At 38.5% G+C, this 15,471-nt stretch overlaps 1 long non-coding RNA gene across 1 annotated transcript; it reads left to right on the top strand.

Annotated features, from left to right (window-relative positions):
- The first annotated feature begins 903 nt into the window (after positions 1–903).
- On the top strand, positions 904–2,346 carry LOC306896672. Its single transcript, XR_013786946.1, has 4 exons — positions 904–1,556; positions 1,640–1,793; positions 1,933–2,009; positions 2,135–2,346. It is a non-coding gene; the product is annotated as an uncharacterized lncRNA (long non-coding RNA).
- The last annotated feature ends 13,125 nt before the right edge of the window (positions 2,347–15,471 follow it).

Raw genomic sequence — 15,471 nt, 5'->3', positions numbered from 1 at the left:
TAATGGCCTTGTGGTCATTTAACTGATTTACAGTAACTGTTCAGTTTAAATTGTGTTAAACTACTGTTCTAGCAGATATGAGTAATTCAGGTTTTCATGTAGGCATAATAGCAGATAATGTTATAGGCTAACATTCACCTTTATTTTATCTTTCTCTTTAGACTATGACAGACTTTAGGAGTTGGACTTCTGTTCAAGTTTGCCAGTGGCTAAAAGATATCGAATTGGGGGAATTCTGTGAAACTTTTTTGGGTAAGGTTCAAGTATTCTGCAATTGATGTACCAGTGCCCTAATTGCCATGTAAGAACATTCACTTACAACAAATACCTCAGACACCTGCAGTATTTCCATGAAAGTGAGCCACATTTCTTTGTTGTATGTGGACACAGTGGCTGCCTAAAAAGGTACAAAAGAGTAAGTTCTTTACGTATCCATGTTTTTCGGACTCATAAAATCCCAAAGTGTGCCAAGAAAATATCCCCCACACCATAACACCACCATCAGCCTGAACCGTTGATACAAGTCAGGATGGATCCATGCTTTCATGACGTTGACGCCAAATTCTGACCCTACCATCCAAATGTCACAGCAGAAATCGAGACTCATCAGACCAGGCAACGTTTTTCCAATCTTCTATTGTCCAATATTGGTGAGCCTGTGCGAATTGTAGCCTCCGTTTCCTGTTCTTAGCTGTCAGGAGTGGCACCCGGTGTGGTCTTCTGCTGCTGTAGCCCATCCGCCTCAAGGTTCGACGTGTTGTGCATTCAGAGATGCTCTTCTGCATACCTTTGTTGTAACGAGTGGTTATTTCAGTTACTGTTGCATTTCTATCAGCTCGAACCAGTCTGGCCATTCTCCTCTGACCTCTGGAATCAACAAGGCATTTTCTCCCACAGAACTGACGCTCACTGGATATTTTCTCTTTTTCGGACCCTTCTCTGTAAACCCTAGAGATGGTTGTGTGTGAAAATCCCAGTAGATCAGCAGTTTCTGAAATACTCAGACCAGCCCGTCTGGCACCAACAACCATGCCACGTTCAAAGTCACTTAAATCACCTTTCTGCCTGATTCTGACGCTCGGTTTGAACTGCAGCAGATCGTCTTAACCATGTCTACATGCCTAAATGCATTAAGTTGCTGCCATGTGATTGGCTGATTAGAAATGTGCGTTTACGAGCAGTTGGACAGGTGTACATAATAAAGTGGCCGGTGAGTTTAGTATTGTGCCTTATTTAAACATAACATGGCATAGTTGACTGGAACAGGTTATAATGTCATTGATCACTTTAGTATTGACACTTATTTGTTACATTTTATTGACAACCCTCATTTATGACAATTTAACTTCCCTTAATAGGTAGATGCCGGAGAAGATGAACGAAGCATCAAGGAACATCTGTGAGCAATGAAGGTGGAAACTGAGAAGCTTCGACCAAATATAGAGCTCAGAAAAGAAAAGTTGGCACTGATTAAATGCTACCAAAGAAATTTTATGTCCAACCACAGCACAGAGGAGGCTCTCTGTGAGTTCACGTGTTTTAGACTGGCCAAAATAGTAAGTACAGTAGTATATTAATTGGCTCCTTTAATTGAGTTATGGCTATATTTTAATACGCGTCTTTTTTACTTAATCGGAAGCTACTTTGGACTTTGAGAGACCACACATCTGTTGATGTGGACCAACGACTTCTTGCGCAGCTGTCTGTAATGGCACCTCGAGTCCTTGAAGAGTCCCCTGAAAAAGAGATTCAGGCGCAAAATTGAGGACTGTGTAAATGGCAGACTAAAAAAGGTAATTCAATCTGCACTGCTTAGATAGTCTCCCTGCATGTTTCTGTCTGCACAGTAATGAATGTTTAAAAAACTAAACAAGTATTTGGTGAAAGCATCCACCATGTTATGTCAACCTAATGAGGTTATTGTATTTAAAGGCCTACTGTTGGAAGCAGCTATTTTGCTCTTACCTGCACTGTTCAAGGAGGACCCAGGGTTGCTGTTTGAGGTTGAGGTAAGCCATGAACATTTGATTACAGTTTGAAGAACTTATTGCACATTTTTTACATTGAAAACACTGAAATGGAACATTTACACAAGTAGTAAACTTAGTTAGTTATTTACATTCACACTCCACAGAAGTCATCTGCATTGGTTTGGTTCCGATCGGTCGAAAAACCAAGGACTAGTTCGCAAAAGTAGGTTTTTTACATCATCAGCGATAACTCGCAAACCGTTTGCTGGACAGAAGTGGTTCCAGAGGCAAGTTTCCTGTAGCTCAGTGGTAAGAAATAAATTGTATCCTGTATTTATTCTAACTGTATATCCTGCACCTGCTAATTGCACTTCTGGTTAGACCTAAACTACATTTTGTTACACTGTACTTGTATATGTGTAATGACAATAAAGTTGAATCTAATCTAATTTTGTATTGCCTCTGTTTATTCCCTTTATTTAAGCATATATTTTATTTGCTGCTTAAATGCATAAATAAAGGTTTTTAAATCTATGGTGTTTTGATACGATTAAAAAATGTTTTTTAATAAGTGTCATTTATTAAAGCATTTCAACTTGTCTATGGTAGTATCTGGCATTAAAATGAGCCCTACTAGATAAATTAAAACAATATACGACACCTGTTATGGTTCTACCTAGCACCTTTTGATAAATGCTATAACGCTTCTTTATAAGTAGGTGCCATATAGAAGTTCTCCTATGATTATGATCCAGAGAACCATTGTTGGTTCTGTTGAGCACCATTAAGCATAAAGTGCTATATGGCACCTTTAATGGTTCTACATAGCACCATTTGATAAAGGTGCCATATAGCACCATTTAAAATAGGTGCTATATAGCACTAAAAATGGTTCCCCTATGATTACGAGCCAAAGAACCACTTTTAGTGCTATATAGCACCATTTGTTTTTTGTGTGTAGTTACGGTAGGAAATTTACTTAATATCAAGATGATCTTTACTTAATTATTTTTGGCATATCCCCCCTATTTTAGTACCCCACCCTTAAATGGAACGTCACTTATGCTAAAGCAGATCATACTGAAACGTATACATAAGATCGTACAAATTTATACGAATTAGCCATCTCATAAAATAGTTACGAATTCCTGAGTTTGTGTTGGAAAAACAGTATAGGCCCTAGATATAAAATAAAATATAATATATGGATATAAAAAAGAAATAAAGAAATCTTGATTTGTTAAATACAGAACAACAAATAATTGACTTAGATATTTTATTTGGAAATGCGTATGAGTAAGTGTGAGTTTTCTGACCCGAAGGAGGGGTTCAAGCTCACCCATCACAGCACCCGACGTACAATTGATCCACGTCGAATAGAAACGTTGTTAAATTCTTTGGAGATTAGCGCGTCAGCCTATGGCGTAGGTCCGACGCGGAAGTAAACATCGCACTTTAGTTCCAGTCCTCGATTCTAAATAGTGAATAGCTTTATTTACGCTATAACAAAGCTATGCACTTCACCTAACAATTCTGTCTATCAGTATGCAGTATACCACCCTTAGCAACGTAAACTAAACATTCTGTTGCTTATTAGAGTCAATCAGGTCATATTTTTTCCTGCATAGTTAGTGAAAGATTTTATAGTGAAAAAGTCACGGCTGAAGGGGTTGCAGGCACCCCTATTTGCACTGTGAAAAATGAAAGTGACATCATTTAAATGAAAATGTTCTCTATCAACGTATTTGGTGAAGCTGGACTGTGTATAAAAACACAGGTATTTGAAGTGAAATACCACACATGGTTTAGTGAATTTAGCCCCGGGGTTTATCTTCATCTCTTGCACTGAATCTATTAAACACATGGTGGAGGCCTGCCGTGGTCTCTCAGAACGCCCGTGACCCGAGCACCTGCCCTCTCAGATCCTGCCCCGCTGCATTAATGCTGATGATCTCACAGCGGTACAACAGGAAGAGCTATTTCAACTCTCATACGGTCATTAACATCACCCTAATGCAGCTTCCTGCTGCCACACACATACACTGTCTACTGCTACACTATAACATGCACAACCAACCGTACACCGCAAGGGCCACAGTCACTCAATGTCTGTGTGTGTTGGTCGTGGATAAATGTTTGTGAACACTCTGTTAACCTCACTGCTGTTGAACCAAAACCTCATCATCATTAACCTCAAACTCTCAAACGGATGAAAACGAACCACAGAAACATCCTCACATCTTTAAATCTCCTTTGTGTCACACTTAACTAAACATGAAAATTCTGTTGCTCTCTTTTGAAGGAAATTTGTGAGAAGCTAGAAGTCACTGGCATGTGTGGTGTATTTCCAGTCTCTGGTGCAATGGCTTTCTGCGACGCTCAGACAATAATTTAATTTAGTGAAAATGGGTGGATAAATGACCAAAGTTTTATTTCTGAGCAGATGATTCCTTAAAAAATGGAAAGAAATATATGAATGTGCCTTTAAAGGGATTATCTGGAGCAACATTTTTTTGTATTATAGTTGGTATTAATGTGTGTTCACAAACAGAGTCGTTTTTGCTCTTTTGCACGTACAATGCAAACCTTTTAATATTGAAGGATTTGTCTCAGAGCAGCAATTATGAGAAATAATGATGGTTGCATTAGATGATAATAAGAGGAATCGGCCCCTGTCAAATTAACCTTTACAATGGTAATGTTCAATAAAACACAGAGTATTGTGTCATACATCAGCAGGCAGAGAAATGAGGCTCTGTGACTTTCTTCAGTTACTGTTATTAACCCCATCAAGAAAATCGAGCTCAGAGAAAAATAACAGAACAACAGACTGCTGTCGAACTTACAGTAATTATACTGTTCAGCAAAACGGTTACCATAGCAACAACAAACATTGTTTTGCCAAATCAGTTTTGCAGATTCTGTGTGTGTGTGTGTGTGTGTGTGTGTGTGTGTGTGTGTGTGTGTGTGTGTGTGTGTGTGTGTGTGTGTGTGTGTGTGTGTGTGTGTGTGTGTGTGTGTGTGTGTGTGTGTGTGTGTGTGTGTGTGTGTGTGTGTGTGTGTGTGTGATGTTTAACTCTTCATTAGCTTCTGATAATACGTCATATTGATCACTGATCTGAATGAACTTTAAACACACTTTTCAATTTAGTTTTATATTTGGACCCCTTTACACAATGATAAATGAGCAGGTTATATTTTATGAAGGATAAATGTATATGTAGGCACAGAAGTGTGTTCTAGTAAAGATTTGTATTTATACACTGAGAGTAATGCATTACTGTTGATAAAAATGAGTTACAGAGTTTCCATCTGATTTGATTGATCTGGTTTCTTTCAGACGGAGCCAAAAGAAATCAATAAGTCCAACTTACCAGCAGATATGTTTGAAGGGGGTTAGATATTTTATCTTTATCATAGTTTTTGTGTATACTCAAGCATTCCACTGCAGATCACGTTTGGCCAGATTCAACAATGGTTTGTTGACAATGTTGAGGTCGAGAAAGAGAGAGAGTGTTTGGATGCTCGGTGTTGGTGGAAATATCTGGCTCATTCACAACAGAGGTGAACTTTTCCACAGCATGTTTATACTATTCATTTATTTTCGTTTGAAGAACTTTCAGCTTCCTTCTGCCAAAACAAACTCTGGCACAGTTTCATTTGTTTTGGCAAGTACAAAACTGAGCATTCACTTAAAACCTTTAGAATTTACCAAAACAAGACATGCATGTGAAATTAAAGTAATGAGCCACGAGCAATGGTGTATTACTGTACGGTAAAATATAAATACTTACATTTTATTAATACAAGTGATGAGAATAAACAAATTTTCTGCCAAGTAATGTAGTATAACTGTAGGCTATTTCCAATTGCCAGGTAACTTATCAACTTGGCACATTATTATAGAATATAATAGGAAAGGGTGTCTATTTTTAAATGGCTTCCAACGAGCTTATAAAATAAAGCATCAAGATTATATTTTCTATCAAATATAGTCTGTTAAAGGCTATGAAAACAATGTTTTTCTCCTTTGGCACCTTTAGAAATTCTTATGAGTGAAATATCTCCCAAGTATATTCCCATTGATATTTACATTTTCTTAGCCCACCAAGGTGACTAGGAACATGATGTTGTCCAGTCATGAATTCTTGTTGCACAGGAGAATAAATATTAGTAAATATTAGTAACCCCCTCGATCATTTATCCCAATGGATAAGTTCTGATGTGCAATGTAGTTCTGTTAAGCTACATGAAATACAAAATGGGTTTAAGTAAATAGTTACTACAATAAAAAATCTCTTTTCCTAAATCAGGGCAATGATTAAGAAGTTTTAATGTACTGGTGATGTTGTTAATCTGCTTGAAATAGGATGTGTGTCTATATTGTCTCAATGCACAGCGAGGAGAATCATTTGATGGCCAAAGACTCTTCAAAGAGCACAGATAGAAAGTTGCAGTAATCCATTGACTTTTGGGGTCAGAAAGCATTCAATAAAAATAAAGGAAAAATGCACCTCCATCACCACAAGTTGTTTGGGACACTGTTTAAGAAACAAATCTTCTGCTCTCACGGAAAAACAAACTTACTATAGTAATCTGCCATACTGGAACCTCAACCAGGACTGGGTTCTGTGGCCATATGAAATTGAAAATCGTTTTTTGGCAGCAATAACACAAGATAAGTTTGGTGCACACAGGGATAGAAAATGCCCCCTGTCCACAGTGACATTTTGTGGTATTAGCACCTATCGTACTATTGCTCTTTATGACATATCGCTTATTGCTCACTGAACTCTTTGTAAGTCGCTTTGGATAAAAGCGTCTGCTAAATGACTAAATGTAAATGTTGTGAACCTACTTTTATATCAGAGGTCCTGGATATCTTGATCAGATACATGGCATCATGTTTTATATCAAATACCAACAAATAAAATATCAAAACCTGACTTGCTCCGCTAGAAATATTATAATGGATCATGGTTAGATCTTCCATCAGCACACTGGTTCAAAATAAACATAAAAATCAACAAAATATGCCACTGAACGCAAAATCAAGATCCATAGCCATCCCAGTTGAATTGAACCCTATAGAAAATGAGTGGGATGGACTGAAGATAAGAGAGCACCAACATTTGAAGGATCTTAATAAATTCTTGATGAAAGAATGGACTCGGATGACTTGCCATATATTCTCAAACCTCGTCAGATATAAAAGAAAAGACTTAGAGCTGTTTTTCATGCAAATGAGGGTTGCGGAAAGTTTTGAATACAAGGGTGCCATTAATTTGCGACCAGGGTGTATTCCAGTAAAAGAAATCATAATGTTATATTCCCCCCACTTTAATTTGTTTTACTTTAATGAAATTTTGGAATATTGCAGATTTTCTAAATAAAAGATCAAAATGAGAAACAATGCAGATTTATTTTTACAGCCTTCTTTGCTCATATTTACCAAGGATGCCAATAATAGTGAAGAGCATTGTACATGTTTTACACCATTTACTAATCTTTGTAAATGTCAGTCGATAAAAATTGCCTTGTTTGTTGTTCATTCATGTTAGTTCACTGTTTATTAACTAATGTTAATTTAGATACTTATTTAATCCTTTAAAGAATATGTACTAGGATTAATACATTCTGTACAAGTATTGTTCATTGTTAGTTCACGTTAACCAATGTGTGTCAACCAACTAATGTTAACAAATGGAACCTCCTTATTGCAAAGTGGTTCAGAATAATAGAATAGCATGTATATTAGACATCGTGGAACACTGTTAGTGGACAAATTAAATGAACTATGAAACTAATGAACTATAATTCAATTAATTATGAAATGTGTTTTGAGGAGTTTGCAAGGCCAAAAGTGATTTCAGGCTGCAACTAATAAATATTTGCTTACATCATGGGTTCAATAACAGAAACATATGATATTATAAAATTATATATATTTCTACAGTATACAGTGTATATACTGTGTGAGTATATACAGTATATATATTTATTTATATATATGTATACTGAAAAAGTAAATTATAATTTTTCAATATCACCCATCATTAGCTAACTTAGTCTAACCTGATTTCTGCTGTTTGTTAATGGTTTGTCTCATCTGTCTGTGAGAGAGAGAGAAAAGCATGTGTCCTGGGGGCTGTTCATCTTTATTAGGTAACTCCTCTCATTTAGGGGCACTTGCATAATTATCATTAACTATATATTCAAGAGGGAGCAATCAGGATGTTTCTGTGTCCTGATGGGCCGTTTAAAAGACGTCTGATAGACAGAGCAGCATCTTTGTCCGGAGCTGCAGAGTGAAGGAGACGTGGAGGAGAAATGCATAGTAAAGCTGATTCATTCAAACCACATTGAACCGTAATCGGGCTTGTTACAGGTCAACTAAATAATGAAAAATAATTTATACGTCCGATCAGTTTGTTTGAGTGTTCAGCAAAACGCCACTTGGATCACATTTGATTTGTTTTTTTTCCTCTGGTGTTATTATATTAACATAATTCATCATGTTGGAGCTGTTGGACCGGCTAAAATCATTGACATTGATCAATTTGTTCTTCGGTTAGTCTGTTACATTCTGCAAAACGTTTGTGTGCTGGTGAGGGGCAAACAATCCCATCTGAAAATGTTACCTGCAACTCCATGTTAAGATGTGACCCCACGTGTGAGTCCTGATTTGTCACAAAATTGATGTCGGCGTTTTGAATGCCGTTTAATTCAGTTGTTTTATTTCAAGACTTTGTTTTATATACTGTAAAGTGTAAAAACAGCTTACTCGGTTGCCCTGCAGCTGACTAATAGTTATTAATAACTTTTTCGTAACAACGTTCTCAGTTTTTTTACATTTTTAAATTGGCAGGTGAAAATTAGCGGTCAATGCTGAGCCAAACCTGGTACTAACACCAAGAGTGGGTGTGGCCTGAGAAGAACAGTGACTCCGCCCTCTTCTTTGAAACTCCAGATAAGTGCAGAACTCTCTCTCCCTGTCTGTGCTCTGATGAATGACCTTCACTAATGGCTCGCGCTCAGACTGGCATCTGTCTGTTGAATCTGATTATGCTAAAGCAGGAGCTTCAAATGTGTCTTAAGGCTGTTGAGAATAAAGCGGGCGTTTAAATGTCGAGCGCTTTGACAGACACACCCTCTCTCTCTGTTAGAAGCGAGAGAAAAATTGGCTTAGAATTAAAAAATAATTTTGTATTAATTTATTAAATTATTTTGTATTTAATGTTTTTTATTCCTTCTTTCATTGGGCAGTTTATCGTAATAGGTTTCTGGGGTAGAGGGAAAAGGCGTCAGGTCAGGACTTCTAGGCCTGTGGCCTGGCATTGAATGAGACTATATGTAAGCCATCGCCTTATTTTTGTTGTATTAACAGTTAAGTCATTCTGTGTTGGCTATTCAGCAGTGTTTATCATCGAGGGTGCCGGGGCACACTAGGAGACCTAAAAAAACACCAACAAGGCCTGAAGATGATGTAAAATTATTTAAAATAGGATTTTAAAACAAGCATTTAAACAACTAAAAATCTATATACTGTATATATTAGTGTTTTGGTTATACAAAGCACTGGAAAATGTTGTGTAGAATCTGAGGGGGCCTTGAGATATTGTACTACCAATGCATTGTCCGTGCAAACAATAAGGTCGAGATCCATGGCCTTATTGTATTGTTTTGGGAATGGGACTGTTTGATATTCGGTGTATGTTAGTACGTCAGTGTTGTACAGTAAATTTCAGTTTGTCGGGCGAGTGTTCGCTCCTGTCTGATTAGTATTCACACACCTCACTCCTGATCGCTTTGCTTTTGTTGGCTAATTATGGTCTGATTGCTCATTAGATGTTATATCTTCATGTCTGCGTTCTGTAAACAAGCTCGCCTGCATCTGCTTGTACGAAATCAGATTCTATAATGTGAACGAGCAGCGGGCGTCGTCTGTGATGAGGATGTAAATGTGCTCTAATGGACAAATACACACACAAACACTTACAACTACATACACACTACAATAGATATTTACACTGGGAGCAGATCCTAGATGCCGAGTGGTCATGATGTGGTTTGTTAAAGGCATTCGGCCTCGTCTCACTCTGTGTCCAAGCTGGTGTTAAGTTTCTTAGCTGGTGTTTTGATTTTTTCAGCAAGGCACACGTTTATCTATCCATTTAAAGGACCAGTATATGAGAGTCAGAGGCATCTAGTTGTGAATTGCAACCAACGGCTCATTCCACCCCTCCCTTACGAAGGACTACGGCGGCTGACACAGGGCTAAGATGTTGTCACGTTTTCACTTCTTCACCGAAGGAGATAACATATTTACGAAACCCTCTGTAGAGCAGTTTGTCTGTTAAGGGCTAATGTAGAAACAACATGGTGAATCTGTAAGGGGATCCACATAAATGATACGAACATACCACTTATTTAAGTAAGGTCTTTATACAACTGTGAAGGCATAGTTATGTAATTATATTGCATTTCAGTCAATATATCCTCCAAAAAATAACACACAGCACCTTTAAAGAAAAACATAACCCAAACATTACCCCTCAAGGTCACTTTTTAACATTTTCACAAAAACGCCTCATTTAATAATAATTTTCACAAGTGAGGATTTACCTGAATTTGTCCGTTTCAAAGACAATTCTGACTCCAAAGCTCAGCATTGTGAAACCACAGAAAGTCACATTCTTCCATTAAAATGAACAGCATGTCTTTTGTTAAAAAACTCCCCTGTAGACACACACTCTTACGCACACACCCGCGCTCTGGTGTGGCTATGATGTGGCTATGAGCAGTAATGACTGGATACTCAGATTTGAAGGGCCCGGTTCATGACAATCCCATTTTCTGTGTAATTTCATGCTTGTCTTCTTGAATGAAGATATTGGCTGCTGTGAGGCGTTAGGTCAGAGGCGGCCGCTCGCTGCAGTGCCGCGCGCGCCGTGTTTCCTGTGTCTTGATGAAAAGTAATTCATCATTTACACCCCTGAATTCTGCCACTTTCCCCAGCCCTCTTCCTTTCTCTCTCGTAACAACTTTCCGGCTCTGGGTGGGTCCCTGCGGCCCGGAGAGGGAGGCGGGTTTGCTGAAAGAGATAAATAGGTTTATTCCGGCAGCGGTGTGGCAGAGCAGGTTGGGACTCCCGAGACCTCCGGTGGACCTGTACACACTCCGCACGTCGCCCCTGCTCCTGATAGAGTTTGTCACCTCTCTACCTCTAGAGCCAAACCCTATGACCGCTCGGGGTAGCGACGGGCAGTCGGAGAGACTGTGGCAGCCGGTGGGGCATGGGAGCAGGAAAATTGATTTTTTTTAGAACTGCCAAGCTCTCTTCGGGGACACCTCTGACAGCTTGCAGCCGATCGGCCAATCAAAACAGTTTGTTAGTTGAAACAGACGTCGAAGGGAAGTCCCGCCCGTGTGAATGGGCCGTGGGGTTCTGGGGTACTGTTGGTAAAAGACTGACCCAGTCCACAAGAACTCGCATACTAAACATGACCTGTCATAAAAAGCTCAAATACAATCTACACCTGTCAAACACACTGCACGTGTATTAGCAATTTTTTTGTGGTGCAGAATTAATTTCTCACAGCTATCTGTGTTTCTGAAGGAACATAGTAGAGCAGATGAACTGAGCTCATCAGAATGAGCTTTAAAGTTGTAGAAATATTGATTTAAAGCATTTATATTTAGTCATTTAGCAGAAGCTTTAATCTAAAGCCACTTACAAAACAATGGAAGTAATTTGTGCAACAAAAGACAAACAATAAATCAGTGCAGTAATTTGTGGGAAGGCACCACAAGACGTTGTTCAATTGCAGAGCCCAGTGATCGGGCAGGTACATAAGTCTGAATTCGCGAGTGAAGATATGTGGTGGTTTTGTAGGCCAAGAGCAGAGATTTGAATTGCATACGAGCGACTATAGGGAGCCTGTGCAACCTAACGAAGAGAGGCTCTCCCTTAGGCTCATTGAAGACTACTCTTGCCGCTGCATTCTGGATCATCTGAAGAGGTCTGGTTGCATAAGCTGGAAGACCAGCCAGTATTGCAATAGTCCAGTGTGGACAGGACAAGAGCCTGGAGTTCAGCTGATCATCAATTGCCACTCCCGGGTTTCTGGCCATTCTGGAAGGAGTAATGGTTGATGAAACTAGTTGGATGGAAAGGTCGTGCTGTGTCTTCCCGTCAGCCGGGATCACTAGCAGTTCAGTTTTTGCAAGGTTCAGCTGCAGGTGAAGGTCCTTCATCCAGAGTGAAATATCATTCAGGCATGCTGAGATGCCTGCAGAAACCATCGGATCATTAGGCTGAAATGAAAGGTGGAACTATATGTCATCCGCATACCAGTGGTAGGAAAAGCCATGTTTCTGAATGACAGAACATAGGGACGTTGTCTATGGAGAAGAGCAGCAGTCCAAGAACTGAGCCCTGGGGTACCACTGTACTGAGATGCTGGGACTCAGAGACCTCACCTCTCCAGGATACTCTGAATGACATAAGACTCGAACCATCGTAGAACCATTTTAGAGACACCCATAGTCTTGAGGGTCGACAGGAGGATGTGCTGGTTGACAGTGTCAAAAGCGGTAGATAGAACCGGGAGGATGAGTGCAGATTATTTTCAGGCCGCACAAAAGCAATAGTCTTCCTAAAAAGGAACATTTTACCATAATTTTTTATTTCACGAATGGATTTTTTTATGTCTGATGTCAGGGAAAGTAACATCTTGTGAACTTCATGAGTTTCCCTTGAGGCAACAGAGATATTCAGTATCATTTGAGTTTAACCTTCCACCTGTGATATCACCCTAAAGCTGCACACACACACAGTGAGGAAATAGGCATTCTTGCACATTTAATTTGATCATTTATTCATTTAAGGTTTTTGTCTTTCTGTTGTGTTCATCACAGTGTAAAATGTGTTCATGCCCTCAGACCACAAATGCACACAACACCGCCTCACTCTGCAGTTATCTGCTCATGTGCCAGCGGGCGTACAGGTGTCAAACACACACACACTCTCAGAGGGGCAGCGAGAGGCCAGCAGGCCCTAGAATTCTCGTGCATGGATGAATTGACTGTGTTTAAGAAATATATGCACAGATGGAGGTGTGTGTGTTTGTGTTCTTTAAAAGAAGGTTGAAGGGGCGCAATAACAATATCCTGAAGCAACCTGCACAGATTGAAAACTCTGAGGTCAATCATACAGTAGTCTCTCTCTCTCTCAGATGCTCATTGCAGTAATTAAAGAAAACTCATATACAGTATAATAAAGCTTTAAAATGTAAATAATGTATTAAAGGACAGTGGTAGTATAGTCATTGTTGTATAAGCTGTGATTTGTTCCTAAAATAATTAGAGGGTTACAGTAATAAAAATCATTGTTAAAAATTATAAAAATCACTGTTGTATATAACTGAGGTAACAAAACATAAGTAAAATGTCTGAATTCATTTAATTTTGTAGTCAGTTGTGTCACTTTGGATAAAAGTCTCCATTGTCTGATATAATTTAATAAATTATTTAGTTTTCTGTTTTTATAACCTAAAGAAATAGCATTTAGTGATGATATGATGTTAGAAATAATAACCCAAAGGTGTTTCATTGAACATTGTAATGTTGCATTATATGACGACTGATATTTACTGTATGAGATAAATGACCCAGTACTTTCACGTGTGCACTTGGGAACTTTACCTTACTGTACCTTTGAATCTGTGTAATAGATTTTCACTGCAGGGCTTAAAGCGACATTGAGGCGCTGTAGAGGTTTGGCGGTGCAGGTTCAGATGAGAGCAGCCAGTCAGGTCAGGTCTGTTATCTGTAGTCTGGGATGGTTTATAAGCTGCTGGGAATGGAAGGTTGTCTGCACTCTAACTCACAGTAAGCTGCGGTTAAAGCAGTCCACGGAGACCTGAAAATCAGGTTAGTGTGGAAAGCAGTCCATCAGGCATGTTAAATCAAACCAAATAACAGATTGTTCAACTCGGTAATTCCGCATTCATTTTCACTTGATATATTTAGAGTTCCTCTTCCATGTACAGCCATGTTGGTTAATGCACGTTGTGGTGTGTTTACTAGCTTCGTCTGGAGATCAGAAGGTGTAAATTCCCTTTGAAATGCATTACTATGTTTGTCTGTGTATTTTTCCTCCATTCTACTGAAAATAATTTCTCCTCTGCGCGTAAGTGTGTCGGTACAAACTGATTCAGGAGCTGTAGTGTGTGTTTGAGTTTGATTACAATCAGAGGGCCTTTAGAAATACTGGAGTCAAACATTTCTCAAGATTTGAATGCTCAGAGTTTGCTCCTTCATCGCTCAGGGCACTTGTAATTGTTGATAAGGGCATTCTCTCTCTCTTTCTCTTTCTTTGGATTTTTCAATAAGAATCAGTTTGCTACTTGTCGGGCACAGGTGCTCTAAAAGAGAGATTGTAATTCTTGGAGCATTTAATTGGACAGAAATGTTCTCATGTTCTGTACCGCCCTGGGAAAGAATGTTATTGCTCAAGGTTGCCCTTTCAAAGCTCGAGATATGATGGAGTCTTATATCAGCTTAGTCTCAGATGTTTCTCCTGAAATGTCTTAGGAGACATACAAATAAACGAGACAATTGCTAATGGAAAAAATTGTAGATGTAAAATTTATGTAGACCGTGGAGGTAAAATAATCTTTTAAATCTGATGAGAAATATTTGACATCAGATTGAAATCTTCAAAAATATTGAAATAATCCACAGAAATTTTTTTCCAAACCTGCAAACATTTCTTGTTCTGTTGAACACAAAGAAATATATTGGCATTTCTGGGACATGGTGTCCCTTTAAGAAAATGTCTTAGGTATTAAGGAGATATCGTCCGTGGTTTTTCATTTGTATGGGTGTAGAGAGGTACACAATGGTTTCACAATGTAATCTCCATTTTTGTCATTGCACAGAAGGAAACGCCTTTGTGATTTTTTACGTGTTTGAGAAATAAGAATAATTGTGTTGGTGTAAGTGTGTGCGTCAGTGTGTGTGTGTGCGTCTGTGTGTGTGTGTGTGTCTGTGTGTGTCTATTACAGGCTGATATCAGATGGATTAGAAAAGCGAGACGATCCAAGACACCTGTGTTATTAGGTGATGGTGGTGGTGAGGCAGACAGTGTTTATATGATAAGACAACTGATGAAAATTTACCTTTCTCAGACCTTTATCTCGAACAAATTTTCTAATCTTTTAGAGGTTAATTTACTTTATACAAAATGTTATTTTGTTTAGTGCAGTACACTTTTAAAATTAAACGCGTTATGAAAGAACCATATCTCGTTCCTTAAAACGTTCAGTCAAAATAAATTATCTTAAGAACCTTTATATACTGCAAATAACTTTTTTTTTGTAGATGGTCAAGGGTTTTTATAAAACCATACAGCCTGACCTTTTAGGAAACTTTATTTTCAAAAGCGTAATGAATTTTGGAGTGAAAATGACATGAACTGTCATGAAAACCCCATCAC

Source organism: Barbatula barbatula (genome assembly GCF_947034865.1).
Source record: "Barbatula barbatula genome assembly, chromosome: 7".
NCBI lineage: Eukaryota > Metazoa > Chordata > Actinopteri > Cypriniformes > Nemacheilidae > Barbatula > Barbatula barbatula.
This window is presented reverse-complemented; position numbering and strand designations above follow the sequence as displayed.